The sequence below is a fragment of the Microtus pennsylvanicus genome, chromosome 4 (genome assembly GCF_037038515.1).
Source record: "Microtus pennsylvanicus isolate mMicPen1 chromosome 4, mMicPen1.hap1, whole genome shotgun sequence".
Lineage (NCBI taxonomy): Eukaryota > Metazoa > Chordata > Mammalia > Rodentia > Cricetidae > Microtus > Microtus pennsylvanicus.
In genome coordinates this window covers 96,578,755-96,597,876 of record NC_134582.1, presented here as the reverse complement: position 1 = coordinate 96,597,876, position 19,122 = coordinate 96,578,755, and positions in this window count along the sequence as shown.

Sequence of the window (19,122 nt, the reverse complement as noted above, 5' to 3'; positions counted from 1 at the left end):
CTTCCTTGCGGACACTGCTATGGTACCTTGAGAATTCACCAAGGCTTCCCCTCAACGGGATTCCCCACAGCAGCTTCTTTATTCTGAGACAATTTCTGCTTGGTTGTGCAGCAAATAAATCCCAAGTCCCATTGCTGAGCAATGTCATTACAAAAATGTCATCACACATCCCTTATAGTGGGTCTTGAGTGAGTTCCTATGATAAAAATGTTTGCATGCTCCTTGGAATTTTATCTAATTTGTCCAAATCACGCATTCAGCCAATGAATGCACTAAGGGAATGATCAAATCCTGTCATTCCATATGCAGCCGTGGAGTTGGAGAGATGGCTTGGCTCTCACAGATGGCATGTGTTGAGTTCCCAGCACCCACATCAGGCCATTCACAACTACTGTAACTCCAGCTCCAGACAAATTTGGTGCCTCCAGCCTCCCTGGGCACCAGCATTCACATACACATAACCAAAAAAACAAACAACAACAACAAAAAAAAACCCACACATACAATTTTTGAAGACTAAAAAGCTTTACCTGTATCTCAGAGACAAGCTAAAGTTTTATAAGAGAAAAATTAAGTCATTACCTTTCTCTTTTTCACACCACTGTTACCCAACTTTCCATCACCACAATGAAATACCTACAAGAATTGACGTATGAATGTTCAGTCAGAAGTCCACTTTGGTCCCACTCCCTCCCCTGCCATTCCAAACCACACCCCTCTCAGAAAGCCCACCAAGCAATGACTCCCCGGACCTGCTCAAGACCACACCAACAGAGTATTTAAACTTCATCCTAGAGAGTGGCCACATGGTTTCACCTGATCTCTCCTGTCTCATCACTGGGGGCCAGCAAAGTCACCCAGGAGCAGTTTGTCCACAAAACCTGGTCTTTTCTTTTAAATTAGGCTTGATTTGGCTTACTGCGTTGGTGGAGAGTGAAGAGACTTAACGGTGGAGTCCAACCTCTCAGTGAGAAAGTGGGCTTATCTCATCTTGGCAGGCATTGCTCCTCAGTTCAGTTTCTTCATGTGCGAGCTGAACTACCCTCAGATCGAAGAAACATTTTTAAAAATGTGTCTGTCTTGAGCATGCGCAGACTGGTTTTTCTCGCCGTTATCCCCTCATCAGTAGAGTATAACAACTGCTTCTCTATTGTCCTAGGTACCACATTAAGTCTGGTGATGACTTCAAACACGTGGAAGGGTGTATATAGATTCTACACACGTGCTACACTAGACAGGCATGGTGACACCCACCTGAACTCCACCACTCAGAAGCCTGAGGCAGGAAGAATGTTAGTTTGAGGTCAGTCTGAGCTTATAGGGTAAACCTTGTTTCAAAAAAAAAAAAGCAAATAAATACCAAAAGGTACCACCCCCTCAAAAAAAAACCCACACACAAACCCAAGCCAAACATTGTTTTTTAATTACATACTACTTATATAGATAAAAGTAGCAACAGAGTTCTGGGATGGAGTTTTATTGTACGAATCTAGCAGTCCCTGTATCTAAGGTAAATCATTAGAGTAAACAGCTGTTTGCTAGAAGGACTTTAACCTTAAAGAATCATTGTGGCCAACAGTGATTTTTTTCCATGATTTGCAGTTGTTTTTCTGAAGGAGTATTACAGCTTTCAGATAATTATGGTCACGAGCCACTTCTGGCACACCTGCAGCTCTTGGGTTATTGTGTCCCGCAAACGGTACCCTAAAGCAGCAGGGGTGTGTGATGCTTTCCTTTAGAGAGACATCTGAATTAGGACATCTGAATTAAAAAGTACGCGAAAATACTTTACCTAGAGAAGCAACTTTGTGTAATCAATAAAAACACCTTTGTACAGCTCTTGGAGGTTCAGTTCAAGTCATGAGAGGCTGGACCTTCCTGCTGCCACACAGGCCTTCAAATTTCATCTTGGGGTGGCCTCTTTCTTTGACCGACTCACACAACACCGAACACCCCGACAGAGTTTGGTAGTAATAGCAAACCAGAAGCGTCTCGCCTGGCTTTCATGCTTCAAGAATTAAAGTCTAAAACTGCACAACAAAAGGCAACTCTGTAGTTTTTCTTAGAAACTTTCCTACACATGAATCTGCTGTTGCTTAAACAAGGCCGTGACCATGACATTGACTCCTAAGTGGGTTGTAGGTAAAGACTGGCCTCTCACTGTCTGGGAGTCTTAGGCCCAGCTGTGAACAAAACAGAAGGGAATTTGGTTCTCTTTATTTGGGTTCGCCTGGATGTTGTTATGGGGCCCTGCAGATTTCCACAGTTCTGCTCTCACAGAGCAATTATTTCCAGAAAAGATACTGGCTCAGATGACTGCCACGTTCCTCATGTGGTTTCTGAGTTTTGAGAACAGCAAAGCCCAGAGCTCCCTAGCCTTCTGTGCACCCTGGTAACGTGGCAAAGAGAAATCATGACTGCCAAGGAGTCGTCATGTCGATCTATGGCAACGTGTTTCCAGAACAAAATACTTGTTCAGATTCCAAACCCACATGTGTGCAGACTGTAATTTTCTGTGTGGACAGCAACTCTCTTTTACAAACAGGATGGGGGGTGGGGGTCACATTGAAGGCTTCTGCCTTTGGAATGTTTCATGCTGGACTCAAGCCTTGACAGACCATTCTGTGGCCAGTCTATGTGCCAGGGTGGGCAGCCGCGTGTGTGTTGTAGAGCAATACCTCTGAGTCTTGACTAGTTAAAAGACCATGCCGGTGAGTTTCTGTGTTTCTAGCTTCATGCAGACTGGAGAAGGTTAGAGGAATCCCAGGTTCACCGGGAGCCATGGAGTCAGCTGCAGGCTAGAACAATTTGTGGAGTTTTGAAGAACCTGGCTTTAACCCTGGAGATCTGGTTCTAAACTGCAAAACAGAGAGAAATTCAAGACTCCTCTTCCCTTAAAACTAAAAAGAAACAAAACTTGTTTTTGTTACCGTGTTAGCATTTTGCAAGTACTCAAAGTAAAAGAAAAATGCCATAAAAATCTGGACTTTTAGTACCAAAAGGCTCACTTGCACCTCTTCCATGTGAAAGAGATTCCAGTTCCATGATGTCACTGCTCGGTCAGTTTCTGATGATGCGGCTATCCCGTAGCCCATGCTCTGTTTGTGTAATTTCCTCCTTTGTGCCCCTAAAGCAAATAAGGATGATAAGGAGGTTATATTTAGTAAACTGTGCTTGAGTAACTCAGTGTGTGGTTTACTATGCACACACACACACAGTTCTCACAGTGGTTGACTATCTTCCCCTGTCCACATTTGAGCCTCCTTGTTCCCTTCCTGGATACACTGTTTGGAAACAGTATTTAGTGCAGAATTACCCCAGCTCTTTACTTTCCCACTTTGGTTTCCTTTCGTGGGTTCTGGGGTTCCTTAGCTTGTCATTGTGCCCAGGAGATGATGTCAGAGGAGTCAATCTTCCATTTCACCCCCTGCATCATTGATCTTAGCTGCTGCAGATGGATTTGTCTCCAACCTGGGGTCTGAGGTCTGTTATTTCATAATGCTTCTTCTTCTCAGATCTAAGGGAACCATCCATCTTCTTAGTCAGCCTCTGACTCTTTGAGGCTTGCCTTCTTCTTGCATAGGCCGTTGTCTTCCTTGCAAGTCAGGTCTCAGGCTTGGCCGGACTTCAAACCTGATCCGAGGCAGGCGATCTTAGACAGATCTGGAATCCAATCTAACCTCATTCCAATAAATAAACTCCAGCTGCACAGATCTGTAGAATTGGAAAAGAATTTGGGAATAGAATTAAGCCAGAAATAGCACTGTTAAATCTGGTCATGTGACATAATTCTGGCAAGCTTGCAGACATGTCTAAGTGCACAGAAGTAGGTGACCCATAACTAAACCCAGGAGACCATGACTGGGAGCCAGGGTGCTTTTTGTTTTGTTTTGTTTTTACCCCAAGACAAGGACTTAGCAAGTACAAACTCAATAAAACGTGGCCTGAACATCTCTGTCTCTAGCTCATGTGTCTTGGATAATATCCCTTGAGTGAGCCAACTTCAGCCTCTCAGTGAGTAATCTCTGACAGCCTCACACTGGTTCAAAGTGCAGCCCTTGTGTGAAAGGGAATAATGGCTGGGAAGCTACAGAAGGATCCTCCCGGGTCCCTCTGGGCCCCCCTAAAGACCTCTGCAGAAGATCAGGTCTGGAAGACCTTCCTTTTGTATGTTGATACTATGAAGCAGAGCAGACCAGGTGTGTTTCCACATGAGGTTAGTGTGATGGGGGCTGTGGCAGTAGCACAGTGACCTGCCTTCCTCTATAGGGAAACGGCCCCAGCTGCCTCTGAAACATCAGGCAGTTTTAGATCCTACACATGCTATGCTGTCTCTTATCGTATGCACCTACAATCACACTTAGTTTACAAACCAGACCAAGAACAAGGCTAACAGTAATATTTAATAATAAACAGGACTGTCTTAATACACATATGGCCACTAATGCCATACTGCAGCATTTTGGTCTCTCTGGAATTTTCCGTTTACTGTTGCTGTGTACTGCTGACTTCACATATCTTTTTCCAAGGAAAGTAAGACCACAGGGAACAGAGCGTCATTGCATGGAATAAAGACAGTAATCCTATGAATGGAAGGCACAGCACACGGTCAAGCAAGCCCCTGGGGGCCCCACCTTCCTAGTTTTTTTACCCTGAGATCTCATCACCCTTTAATGCATCAGTTTGGCCCCCCCACCTGCCTGCTCCCATTCTCCACTGGACTGTAAGCATCTCAAGGATGGAGGCTTTGTAGGTGCTGTTTGTGTTCCTAATATCCACAGTGGAGCCTGGTACCCAGAGCTAGTAAAGGACACAAGAGAGCCAGGACTCTGTCACGGAGGTTTTCGATACAGGTCTGAGACATATTGGCCTGGTGATGACTTTGTACAAATCACCACCTTCTCAAGTCTGCATTTTCTCTCTACGATGGATATAGCAGGTCTGCCGTGAGGACTAACTCAAGAGTAAGTGCACATTTAACCATGCAGCCCTGCAAGACCATGACAGAGCCATGTCATTCGAGGGGGACATTTGAAAATATTACACACTGCTTAAAACGTATTTGGCATTTTGGAATCATCTCCTGATGGAGGAAGGTCATTGGTTAAAATAAAAGAAGCTGCTTGGCTCTATTGGTTAGGAGATAGGTGGGAGGAGTAAACAGAACAGAATGCCGGGAGGAAGAGGAAGTGAGGTCAGACTCCACAGCTCCGCTCTCCGGAGCAGACGCAGGAGAGACACCATGCTGCCTGCTCCAGGGAAGACGCACACCATGCCCCAGCTCCGACCCAGGATGGACTTAGGCTAGAATCTTCCTGGTAAGCGCACCTAGGGGCGCTACATAGATTATTAGAAATGGGCCAGAGCAGTGTTTAAAAGAATACAGTGTCCGTGTAATTATTTGGGGCATAAGCTAGCCGAGCCGAGCCAGGCGGCTGGGGTTTTGGGGACACAGCCCCGCCGCTCATACTACTACAAATGACGCCCAGACGTGTGGCTAACTAAACCCACTTAAAAAACCTGAGAAGGCTTAAAAATAAGGGAGAGAGCATTTAACACAGATTTTTGCTGTTTGTTGGTGGCGTGCTGTAGAGAGATTTCCTGATTCAGCAACAGCAGCAGAAAAAAAGCTGCGTTATTTTAAAGTGTGGCTTCCCGGGGCTGTGCCGCCAGTGCAAAATCTGGCTTTATGTTTGTGTTCCCGCTTGGGATCGGAAGGAGAGTGCTCTGAGACCGTGATGATGACTCAGAGCTCCCCGCCTGCTCCTGGGAAAAAGGCAGAATCAGGCTTAGGCAGGCGGAAGAGCATGGCGGATTCCTGCCGCCATACAGGGACGTGTTTTCAGACTGCGCAGTGCTCTGTGTGTCAGATTTGGATGTAACTTGGATGAAAAGAATTTCTGTGCTGCGTGCTCAGTCTCAGAATTAAAGTGCTGAGTGCCGCTCCTACCTGGTGGCCCCAGAGCTAGCACAAAATGGTATGTCCTCCATTTTGAAATTTTCCTGACTCAGCAGCAGGAACAAACCTGTGTTGTTTTAAAAATGCCGGCTTTCTGGGCCATCCTGTCAGGGCAAACTCTGACTGTTTGAGGCAGGAAGGCTGGCTACCGAGAGAGGATTTGAGTGTTGTCTGTTGTAGCTTGCTGGCTGGCAGGGACCTTGCAGCCAGTACCTCAGCCATGAGGCTGGAAAGCTAAGGAATGGACTGGATCTAGCCGGCAAAGCCACGGCTTTAGTCCTACTGATATTGCTTAGTAAATTAAAGGCTCTTGTGGTCAGAAAAAGAGAGATATACAGTAAAGAGAGATTCAAAGACAGAGAAAATTTCTGAATGGTTTAAAGTGTGTTAAAAATATATGCAAGCTGAAAGTTGAAGTTCTTAAAGCGAAAAACATAAAAAGGAAGAGAGTTGTTGTGTGTACACACCTTTAATCCCAACACTTGGGAGGCAGAGGGAGATAGACCTCTGTGACTTCAAGGTATGGTAGCACACGCCTTTAATCCCAGTGCCTAGAAGGCAGAGACGAACAGATCTCTGTGAGTTCAAGGTGTAGTAGCAAACACCTTTAATCCCAATGCCTGGGAGGCAGAGACAGGCGGATCTCCGAGAGTTCAAAGACAGCCTGGTCTACAGATATACGCTCAAAAAGCAAAAAGTTAACCTAGGAATGTCACAGCTGAGATTCTTAAGCGCCTAGTGATTTAAAGGCGCAAATCAAAAGTGCTCCTGGATAGTAAAAAATTGCAGATTCACAATAGGACAGATTCAGACCACTAAACGAGTCACACTGTTGGATGAATGTACGTAGGCTTGGGAGAGAGAAGAAAAAGAATATAGAGAATAAAGTTAATGGTTTAAAAAGAAAAAAGTAAAAGTAAAGTCTTTAAAGAGACAGAGTACAGATAGTTATAGATATAAATAAAAATAAGCCGCGTAAAGATGGAAAATTCACAGAGAGTCTGGATTATGTACATTGTGTTTTCTTTAAAATTTTTGACTGTGAAGGAGCTAAGTACAGAGAGACATTTCATTATATGGGCTGCCCAGTGGAACCAGAACGGATATCATGAGGGTATGATTTCAGAATTTGGATCTAAGGATATGATACTTTGGAAAAGAGATTCTTCTTTTGTTTTCACAGAGGATGAGACTCTATGGATTTCTTCTATTCTGATTTGGTATGATGGACCACGTCCTCCTGAAGGGTTGCTGTGAACATCTTCAGAAAATTGCCTTGCTCAACTGCCAACTGAGATAAACCTGGCACACAGGTTACACCCTAAATAATCTGATTAACGACGCCCCCATTCAGCAGGAAGCAGTTTGGAGAGAAAAAACTGCGCCCATGTTCCCAAATATGGTTTATAAATGTTCTTTTACATTTAAAGGGGGAAATGATATAGGTATGAATAATTTGCATTGGTATGGATTTTAAGGTCAATTTTGTTATATGTATAAATGTTTCTGATGTAACTTTTACTTGATAACTGTTTTGTTATATGTAATTTTGCTATGTTAAAGTTAAAGCCTTTTTTTGTTTAAACCGAAAAAGGGGAAATGATGGAGGAAGGTCATTGGTTAAAATAAAAGAAGCTGCTTGGCTCTATTGGTTAGGAGATAGGTGGGAGGAGTAAACAGAACAGAATGCCGGGAGGAAGAGGAAGTGAGGTCAGACTCCACAGCTCCGCTCTCCGGAGCAGACGCAGGAGAGACGCCATGCTGCCTGCTCCAGGGAAGACGCACACCATGCCCCAGCTCCGACCCAGGATGGACTTAGGCTAGAATCTTCCCGGTAAGCGCACCTAGGGGCGCTACATAGATTATTAGAAATGGGCCAGAGCAGTGTTTAAAAGAATACAGTGTCTGTGTAATTATTTGGGGCATAAGCTAGCCGAGCCGAGCCAGGCGGCTGGGGTTTTGGGGACACAGCCCCGCCGCTCATACTACTACAATCTCCCCTGTAGGCTTCATAGGAAATGAATTTATTGCCAGCTCAAGTAAACCAGCATTCCCAGGGTTTGAGGCTCTAGGCCTGTGGGGTGAAGGGAGGGAGTGGGGAAGACGGCCCCCTGCAGGTTATCTCAACGCTGGTCAGAATTATGTTTTCCCAAAGATTCTGGACATCTTTCAACGGATCAGGTTAACATCCTTGGCGTTTGTCTTGTTATCCTGCAAACCACTTGGAGGCAAGTGTGGAGGGCTGTTGGAAGACTGTATTGAAGGAAGCTGATCTGATGCAATGTAATATTTGTGATGGCAGTACCAGCCCATGAGTAAGTACAACCCCTTAAGCAGTCAAAGGGGAGGAAAAAAAAATAGATCATTCAAGAATTCTCCCCCTGGCCCATATGGGACTGCCTGTCTGGAGTATTTTTATTAAAACTTCTTTTCACAAATCCCACAGATCAAAAATCTTTCCTCTGTAAATTTCTTCTCTTAAGCACAAACGTCGGTCGTGTTTACAGAGACCATGTCCGTCTGGCAGAGGGTCACGAAGGCAACTCAAAAGCTGACAGCAGCAGCCCTGCTACCAAGGCCACAGTGTCCAACGGAGCAACTTTCTCAACCGGTTCGCCCTTATCACTGTCCTAACACCTGTGCCCAAATGAAAGCAACAGGGTTCATGCGACACATGGCACTGTGCCTCTTAACAGGCTCGCCAGACTTCAGTATCAAAGGTGGCTCACCTCACCAAGTCCTGTGTCCCCAGGAAAACAGCATTCAGATCTCCAAGGCAGGCTCAGAGCGCACAAACTGGGCTACAGGAAGTCAACGTCCTAATGGTTCTGGAGCAGATTTAAAGTGACAGACTTTTCAGGGCAGGAACTAAGACCAAGAGGTGAGCGCCCCCTGGCGGAGAGGTTGCTAGAGGTGGCATTAAGGTGCACACCCCAACACCCCTCCTGAAACTTGAGCCCAAATAACACGTTGCGAAGGTGCGAATGGTTCTCAGTATTCTTTCAGCTCTCAAAACGACCAGACCAGCGCAGCAGATCCCAGAGGCCGGTGTCACACCATGTATTTTAAAAACAACGCATTCGTTTTGATGGTATGTTTCTCTCTCTACCTGGGCTCTGGAGACGCTGGCGTGAGTAGCCTTGGGCTCCCAGGTCCTGAGGAGTGAGGAGTCCGAGGCAGATATGAAGCTGAGCAGCAGGGTTGTGCCAACAAACACACAGCAACAAGGACAAAAATGTTGGCGGTGAAGAGAGAAGGTCTGGGTTCTCTAGAACAACTGTCACCACCATGTACCAAGATCCCTAGAGTCTCTGACATCACTTGCCCACCTCCCCGCGGCATAGCCCCCACAGGCTCTTTATGAGCTCCAGCTGGAGTTACACTGTGACCACGCTGACAAAGCCAGTCCTGGAGGGGCCCTCTGTTCTCCTTGGCTGCCTGGCCTGGGCGTGGACACATGGCCTTTCCTCTTACTTCATCTGAGGGTAGATCGGAATTTTCCAATAGGAATGTTTACAGGGCAACTCGGGAACAACAAAAGCCTGGAATGAAACTCAGAGGTATTTAAGGACCTGATTGATGAACAAAGGTAACTAAAATTCCAGCACAGATTTGCTGGTCAGGGAGAGAGGCTTGAATGCATCTGGGGGTGCAAGGCCAGGCTGCCGATGAACCCGCATGCCGTAGATTAGAGAGCAGAAGACCATCCCTGAAGCTGTTTCCTGGGTTCTACCCTGGGATGGGCTCCTTACATCCATATCCCTTGCTTACATGGCAGGCTCACTTGCCTGGTCTGGAAACCAGAGTCTCTTACAGTTGTGAACGTGTTTGCTGTTGTGTTTAAGGATAATGGACATTTCTGCACTGCATCTGTACTTTGGCAAAGACTTTAGATAGAATCTGTTTTCTGACTTACCGTTTGTTTAGATGTTATCTTAAGAATGAAAAGAATAGCTTGGCGGTGCTGGCACATGCTTTTAATCTCAGCACTTGGGAGGCAGAGGCAGATGGATCTCTGTGAGTTTGAGGCCAACCTGGTCTACAGAGTGAGTTTCAGGACAGCCAAAGTTACACATAGAAACCTTGTCTCAAAGAAGAAGAAGAAAGAGGAGGAGGAGAAAGAGGAGGGGAGAGGGGGGAGAGGGAGGGGGAGAAGGAAAAGGAGGAGGAGGAGGAGGAGGAGGAGGAGGAGGAGGAGGAGGAGGAGAAGAAGAAGAAGAAGAAGAAGAAGAAGAAGAAGAAGAAGAAGAAGAAGAAGAAGAAGAAGAAGAAGAAGAAGAAGAAGAAGAAGAAGAAGCCAAAAATCTCTCCTTTACGGTGGTGCTGATTAGGACTAAGTTATATGTAGTCTGGCCAACTGAGATTGACTAGGCAATGCTGAATTCCAGAAGCTACTATCAGGAATGTAACCACCCAGTGAAAATGCACGGTGAGCTGCCAGCAAACTATAAGCAGGGGTTCGCGGGGCTAGTTTGGGAACTGGGTCAGAAATGCCAACTCTGCCATGTTCTATTGCACCTTCCTTGGGCAAGGTTCTGTCCAGCGGAGGAGTTGAGTGTGCTGAGGCTTCTGTAGCCACGCACCAGAGGCAGCTTCTGACAGCAGAAACTTCCTCCTCTCCATTCTGGAGAATGGAGTCAGAGAACAGCACCAGAGGTAGCCAGCATTTCTGGTTTCTTACCGTATCTTCCCATATCAAATAAAGGACCAGAGAATACTTTGGGGCCCCACCCTCATGACCTGCACTTTCCTTAAGACCCTGCCTCCTAGGTATCACCACACTAATGGCTTCAGTTTATGAATGTTGAGCTGTGGCATCCTTACCCATGAAATGGCAGAGCTCACATGGCTTCTGATAGGAGATGAACTTATTACAGTACCTGGAACATAATAAACTTGCAATAAATGGTGATAAGCCTTTGATGTTGTATTCCCCTGCACCGAATGCTCTCCAGGTTGTTGCCAGGTTGATATTCATGTCTCATCTTGGGGATTGAAAAGGCCATTTTGTTTTATCCTGAAACAGCCCTGAATAAGGGTAAAAAAAAAAAAAGAGAGAGACCAAATGCTGCCGCATTCTTAAGATGGCTGTGAATTGTCAAAGTCTTTCAAAATGATTTTTCTTGAGGCAAAATATAAAAATGCACAAGCCAAAAAACCCTCAAAATCATAACGGCCGAGCTCAGAGTCACCACAGTGTAAACAGAGCTTGGAATCAGAAGCAAGGACCTGTGCTAACAACCCTACTGGAACTCCTTTTGACCCCCAGACACCCCTGGGAGGATGTAGCCCCAAACCAAGCTAATTTCCCTGCTTCCTTCTCCTGTCACTCGGATGCCCTGTCACTGCCTAGTGTCTCTCTTGGCTATAATTCTTAATGTTTGACGTCAAGTTTCTTAGGATGTTAGGATATTGGCTTAAATGGCCTCGGTTGTCTTTACCAGTAACTGAACCAAGGCCTCAGGGCTGCCTGATGCTCTGTAAACGACTTCCACCTGAACCTCCTCTCATAGCATGTCACTGACTGAGATGGGACACACCTCCTACCATTATATGGCTAGAAGTTGTAACCTTACTACCTCAGACGACACCAACACCGTAATTAGCAATAGGGGCTTTAAAGGGATGGTTGATTTATTCTGAGGTCATTAGGGTGACTGGTGTCTCGATAAAATGAGAGGACCGTAACAGATATCTAAATATTTTTCAGTGTAATAAAAACTCAGGATTCAGAAATTGAGATAAAGACCTGATAAATCCAAGGGCAGCAGAAAGTCAATTGGCTGACCCCCTTTTCATGTATTTTCCTGACCACCTCTTCCAGGATTCATATATGAGAGAAATAGATGGTATTTCTCTCTCTGAATCTGGTTTACCTCAGATTCCAGATCCATTTTCCTGCAAATTTTGTAATTTTATTTTTCTTTATGGTCAAATAAAATTCCATTATTTCTGTGTTTTACTCAGCTGTTGAAAGATATTGAAGGTGATTCCATTTTCTTGCTATGGTTAACAGAGCAGCAATAAATCTGGTTGTCAAATACCTCTGCAGCAGGATATAGAGTCCTTTGGGCACGTGTCTAGGATAGCAATAGCTAAAAATTCTGGGTCCCATTTTCTTTCATTGCTCTACAATGCCTGCTTTTGTGCCAGCACCATGCTGCTGTTGTGATGTAGGTTGAGGAAAGGTATGTCTGAATCCTCCAGCGGTGTCTTTCTAATCAGGGGTTCTTTGGCTAGCTGTGATCTATTGTGGTGCTATATGATTTTTAGAATATTTTTCTATTCTGTGAGGAGTACCTTTGGAATTTTGAGGATGGGTTGCATTGAATCTATATATTACTGTACGATAGCCATTTTCACAAATTAATTACACGGTGCAGAAGCATAAACCTTTTTGGCAACATCTAGTGTCTTCTTCAATTTCTTTTCTTGATGTCTTAAATTTCTCATTGCTGAGATCTTGCACCTCCTTGATGAATCTTCCAGATTTAGTCAATTTGGGGGATATCATTTTCAAAATTAGACGTCCGGGGCCCAATTCTTACCGCTTGTAGTGTCTTTCCTTCAGGGGGAGCTGGATGAATAGTCAGATCTTTCCTCCATCAAAAGTTAAGATGAGCGGGAAAGAGGCCAGATAATTGCTCTTTACCAAATCCCTTGGCCTGCCCTCCGCTAGTGTTCCAGAAAGGTTCTGGTCTGAAGTCTCAGAATCTGTCTGTACAAACTTTACCATGCCATTGACTTCTTTAAATAAAAAAAGATCTACCAGAAGAGGGAATGTGTGATTTTTTTTTCTTCTTTGCACACTTCTTCATAGCCTGTGAAGGCCAGGACTCTGGGCTTGGTTATTTTAATTCTGTGTCATATTGGAGATTTATTTGTTGCTGTAAAGCTGTCATGCTTACAAATGAGGCATCCAGACAGTCTCTTCATATTTCATCTGAAAGGAAAATAATGCTATTCATTTGCTTCCCCACCCCGTGGAGCTCACTGAGCAGTTCCTACAGTGCATAGCTGCACAGCTCTGTTTATGGCAGTGGTATCTTCCACTACCGTTCTCCACCAGTTTTGTGAATAAGAGCTGGTTTTTACCAAGTTAACATGAGAGGGAGAGATTCATTCTTGTCTTCTTCTAAGTCGCCAGCTGGGAACGGAGAGTGGCCGCATTGTCTTAGTCAGCTGTGGTTCCCGCCTTCCCCTTTGAAAAGAACTAAATCTGCCTGCTTAGTTAGGCTCATTGTTCCATAAAATCATATCTATTTTCTCCGGCCGTTGTTAGTGTTGATTGTGGATGTTGCATGCGGCCTGATGCATTGAAAATCCAGCTATTGAGCCGAGCCTGAGCTTTGCATAGGCTCTATTGTTCCTTACCATTTCCAAAGAGCTTCTGATTGCACGCCTATTAATCATTCTAATATGCCTTCATTATACAGATACTTGTCATTCTGTGATTGTTTCCAACGTAACTCAGTTAGGAGCAGCTTCCCTCAGGTTGATGGTGCTTCAGCATGCAGACTCCGGCATTGCTTCTACATCTAAACAGCATACTCTGTGGCTCATGTGGTCTAGAGGTTAGGTCTCTTCATTCACAATTTCACACATTCCCTCTGGTCATCACTCTTGTGTTAGGTGCTGGACCCACAAGCCTACAAGAACTCCACAATTCATAACGGGAGAGGGCCAGGGAGCACATCCTCAAACAGACCCATTGCCAGCCTCCAAAGAGCAGAGAGACTCCCTCTCCTGGAAAGAGAAGTCAAGGGCAGAGGCGCTCCAAGGATCACCATTTTCAAGACTCACCAATTTCGGAGGACCATCCAGGACTCATTTTCTTCTTCCTACTTCTCTACTCTCCATGTTCTAGCTCCATCTTTGTGCTTATGAGATAGAAGAATCAAAGAAAGCGGCCAGACACCCCTATTTCCAAGGAGCAGTGTATCTCACTAACAGTGAAAAATACTTCTGAAAACATGACCCCAGTCTGTCCCTTGAGTCCTACTGGACAAAATGTATTATTTACTCACATTTAAACCAATCACTAGCGAAGAACGTGGGTTGCCATGACTGTCTCCAAATCATCAGAACCTCAGGATGTCAACTCAGAAGTTGACATTCTCCTTTAAACAAGTAACTGCAGGGAATACGGAATAGCTAAACAAAGTTATGAGTCTCTTAAGAAGCAGAAAAGAGCCAGACAGTGGTGGTGCACGCCTTTAATCCCAGCACTCTGGAGGCAGAGACAGGAAGATCTCTGTGAGTTCGAGGCCAGCCTGGTCTACAGAGCAAGTTCCAAGACAGCCAGGGCTACATACAGAGAAACCCTGCCTCAAGAAAACAAAGCAAACAAACAAACAAACAAAAATAGAAGCAGAAAAGGTGAGCTTTGTGTCCTGGATGTTTTCATCTCCCTAAAATTCATACACTTGAAAACCAAGGCCTACTGTAATAGTAGTAAGAGGTGGAACTTTTTTTTTTTATTTTTTGAGACAGAGTTTCTCCGTAGCTTTTGGCTCCTGTCCTGGAACTAGCTCTTGTAGACCAGGCTGGCCTCAAACTCACAGAGATCCGCCTGCCTCTGCCTCCCGAGTGCTGGGATTAAAGGCGTGCGCCACCAAAGCCCGGCGAGGTGGGACTTTTGAACATTATTCAGGACCTCTCTCATGAAGAAGAGGCTATTTGTCACTGTGAGGACACAGCAGCATGGTGCCATCTGCAACTTAGACCGCAGCTCTCATCAGACCCACATGTGCTGGAACTGAATGTTGCACTGGAGGGCTCCATGAACCATGTGTTTCTGCTTTGTCTCAGTTTCCCAGCCCTAGGTGTTTTGTTATAGCATCCAAACAGACCTACGTGGAGATAATGCATGTTAGGTCAGCGCCAATGGAATCTGCTGTAAGCACTTCCCGTCCAACTGGAAGTTAATGTCTTCTAGATAAATGGCAAAAAGAATCCACAAACCTGTGGGATTTTAATTTTTATTATAATACAGTGTCTTGTTATTCTAGAGCTATAAATATATAATCTATTTCTACTATTTATAAATTAAATATAAAATGACAAAACAAATGAAAGGAAAATTGTCAAAATTAAAGCAACAAAGGACCTCATTATGCCAATATAAACTTTTGATAATGAACTACTATAGAAACTTCCTAAAATACACACCGACATAAATGAATGGAGTTTATATAGCAGGGGAAAATGACTCCCCACATGCCTTATATTATAGAAAGCCCAATGCCAAGTATGGGTTACTTCTTTTTTGGCTTACTGGTTAGGGGATCACAAGACCTCTGCAAACATTACAGGCTACTACCACTGTTTTGGTTACCTTTTAGAACTGTATATGACAAGACCTACTACTAAGGATACTACACACTTGAATCATAGGGCATGCAGAAATCAAACTAGAACAAGCCAACTTTCTTAGTGCCATGGATATTACGAGTAACCAACCACTTTCTGATTGTATTCTAGGCCTGGTCTAAAGGACGAAATTCATGTCTGGAACTGTTAGTTGGGTCAAAAAGTCTGTGGCTGGCCAAGTTATAGACTCCAGTGGAAAACCTAACACTGCTAACTGGGCATAGTAATAAGCTGCCCTCCTCTCAGTTCTAATCTTTAAACCCATAGATTAGTATATCTCTCAACCCTCATCAGGTAAGATTCTTTTTGCAGTTATTAATCCAGAGACCTCCCCCACTGGTCAACCTGAAGAAACTAAGAGACTGTGGCATGCTCAGCCTTAACGAGGACATCTCTATCATGACCTTTCCCCTCAAGGCTCAGGGATTATCCCAGAAGAGAGGGTGGAAAGACCATAAAGGTCAGAGGTAGTAAATATCTCCACTGAACTAATATTTGCCAGACTTGACAGCAACACTGCTAACATGAACACACAGCAGCTGTGATTGCATGCACAAGACCTATACAAGATCAAGACAACCAGAATTCCAGGATGGATGAGGTTGAGGTTCCCCACTCCTATATGAAGCATTATTGGCAACTGATAAACTGCTAAGGGAGGGAAAGTCAGTTATCTGTGGGGATACAGCCCTGAGAGGCTAGCTATGTTCCAGAAAATTGAATACCCATGTCACATATAGGCTACACTTAGTGGATAAACAAATGTGTGCTCTCATGATATCTGTGTGTTGTTTAAGTTTACTTAAATGATTATCAGCTGGAAGTTTGATACTATAGGAGGCAGAACATCATTAATGCTTGTCAGAGTTGGTCCATATTTTGATTTCATAATCAGCGATGCTGAGAACATTGCTTTGTGTAAAGATATACTACAAGATGAAAACACCATGCTTAGACAATTTCAGAAATTATTGGAAATTCTGTCCTAATCCTAAGCCACAATTTATTTAACAATTATTTCATGAAACTCAAGTCAACTCAAGTAGCAATTTTTAAAATCAAGCGTTGTATACAGTTCAGTCTAAAGATGCCCTAATTTGATGTTCAGACGCAGTAAGAAAATATTATCTTTTCCTTATAATTAAACCATTGTGCTTTGATAAGAACAAAATCTTTGCATGTACAATAAAAACACTGATCTCCATGACAGCAATAGGCTCTAATCTGAGCTGAGACGGTTCACAGGGCTCTGTGGAGTTAAGTGGCAGGAGGGCATGCACAGTGGTTTTAAGAATCAAAGGATACAGTGAAGTCATGGGATGAAAGATGAGCAAACCCAAACAGAAACTCCTCAGACACACTAAGTTTGATTTCTATTTAACTTGTGTGCCCACATGTCCGTGTGTGTGCATATGTGTATATGTACACTGTATAAGAATGTGTAACATGTATGTCAAGGTCAGCAGTCAGTTCTGGGTGTCCTCCTCAATCATTCTCCACCTCATGTGATGAGACAGGGTCTCTCACTGAACCTAGAACTCACCTACCCAGCTAGATAGCCTGGTCAGTGAGCCCTGTATACCCTCCTGTCTCCACCTTCCCAGCACTGGGATTATAAGCACAAACTTCTGTGTCCAGCTCTTTACATGGGTTCTGAGGGATCAAACCCATGGCTTTATGCTTGCATAGCAAGTACTGTACTGACTGATCCAGAATACTTGGAGTAAACCAGGTGTTTTTGTTTTGTTTTCTTTTGTTTGTTTGTTTGTTTTTGGTTTTTTGGTTTGGTTTGGTTTTGGGGTGGGTTTTTTTTTTGACAGGGTTTCCCTTTGTAACAGCTCCAGTTGTCCTGTAACTAGCTCTGTAGACCAGGCCAGCCTTGAACTTACAGAGACTCACCTGCCTCTGCTTCCTAATTGCTGGAATTAAAGGTGTGTAACACCACTGCCTGGTTATCCCAGCTCCTAACTCTTGCTCTCTCAAGTGAATCACTAGATGAAGCCAGGCAGCTTTGGAGATCACAGCACTGGATGAACCTCTGTAGTGATGGAGGAGGGTCATCTGTCTATTGGTTAATAAAGAAACTGCCTTGGCCTTTAATAGGACAGAAAATTAGGTAGGCGTGGTAAACAGAACAGAATGCTGGGAGAAAGAAGCCGAGTCAGGCAGTTGCCACAGCTCTCCTCTCAGAGATGGACGCAGGTTAGAATCTTTTTGGTAAGCTACCACCTCGTGGTGTTACACACATTAATAGAAATGGGTTAATCGAGATGTGAGAGTTAGCCAGTAAGAGGCTAGAGCTAATGGGCCAAGCAGTGTTTAAAAGAATACAGTTTCCGTGTAATTATTTCGGGGCATAAGCTAGCGGCAGGGAAGCGGCCCATCGCTCCATTACTACACTGTAGAAAGGGGAACTAGACTCAGCGCTGAGGCTAGTATTCACTACCCATCTTCTGTGGTGGAACCGATCTCTTTTTTCTTTGTTGAGGCAGACAGGGTCTCACTGCAAAGTCCAGAGGGCCTGGAACTATGGAGACCAGGCCTGCCTCAAGCTCACAGAGGTCTGACTACCTTTGCCTCTGGAGTATTGCAATTAAAAGGATGCACCAAATTTTTTGAGACTCTGTCACTCAGTGGTACAATTCTTTGACCCAGTGAAAAACCCTGTGAATCAGAAAATACTGCAGAGGCTTAACTACTTGTAACAATTTGACCTTTTATTGATCTTGATTGGAATAAACCATTTAAAAACTCCACGAGACAGCAAAATTTGAAAGTAAATGCTATTACTTGTTAAGTATAATATTAATACTATGTTTTTTGAAAGAGGTTTACTATTTTGGGGAACATATACTATAATATTTACAGGTATAATGATATGATACCTAGAATTTGCATCAAAATACTATAAGGGAGCTATAAGTGAGTAAAGATATTGACCCTGTTAGGCTGAGATGGGACCCAATGAGGGATACATTGAACTGCTCTTATTCTTGATATTTATGAAAATGTAACAGGTTTTTTCATAATGAATCTATTCCTGAAGGCCTTCCCCCAGCGAGGTAATTTGGGAAAGACTTCCAGAAGAAGCAGCTAGAGATGGTGGGAGACTCTTAAAGGAGCTTCATCCTTCCTGGAAATCCCCAAAGGATGCTGGTCTTCTGGAGCTTTGAGGACCTTTATTTATATTTCAGGGCCTCCAAGGACCTCAGCAGGTAACAGACAGTTGGATGTCCCTTTATGTAGGTCCAGGACCTAATGCAGCAAAATCTGTGTTGAATTAACATGGTTGCTACAAAGATGCTGGCTTAAAATGGGCAGCAGTAAAATCTGAACAAGAGTTGCTCTGTTCCTTTGCAGCCTGGAGGGTAGCTGGCCAACGTGAACCTTTTCCCATTTGGCATAGACGATGCCTTCAGAAAGATTTTATCAATTGGGTCTTGCGGAAATACTGGTGTCAGCGTAGGTAACACTGTGCTCACTGTGTGACATGAGCCTGGCATACGGCCGGCTAGCACGCTGCCCTGAGGATTTTCTTAACCACACCTCACAAAGGGTTCCCTATTTGCTAGGAGCCGATGCAAAGCCCCAGGCCTCAGGCACTCTGTCACGGTAGTGCATTCGTTTTTCTTTTTTATGTGATTGCTTTTAAAAGAAACCTAAATTTGTACTTTTTTTCATTATAAAGATAACATAGTCATAAAGTGTAGAAAGTCAAGGAAGAGAGAAGCCATGCATTCCTTCCTTGCTGCCACAAGCAACAATGGACATTTTGATACATCTTTACTGTT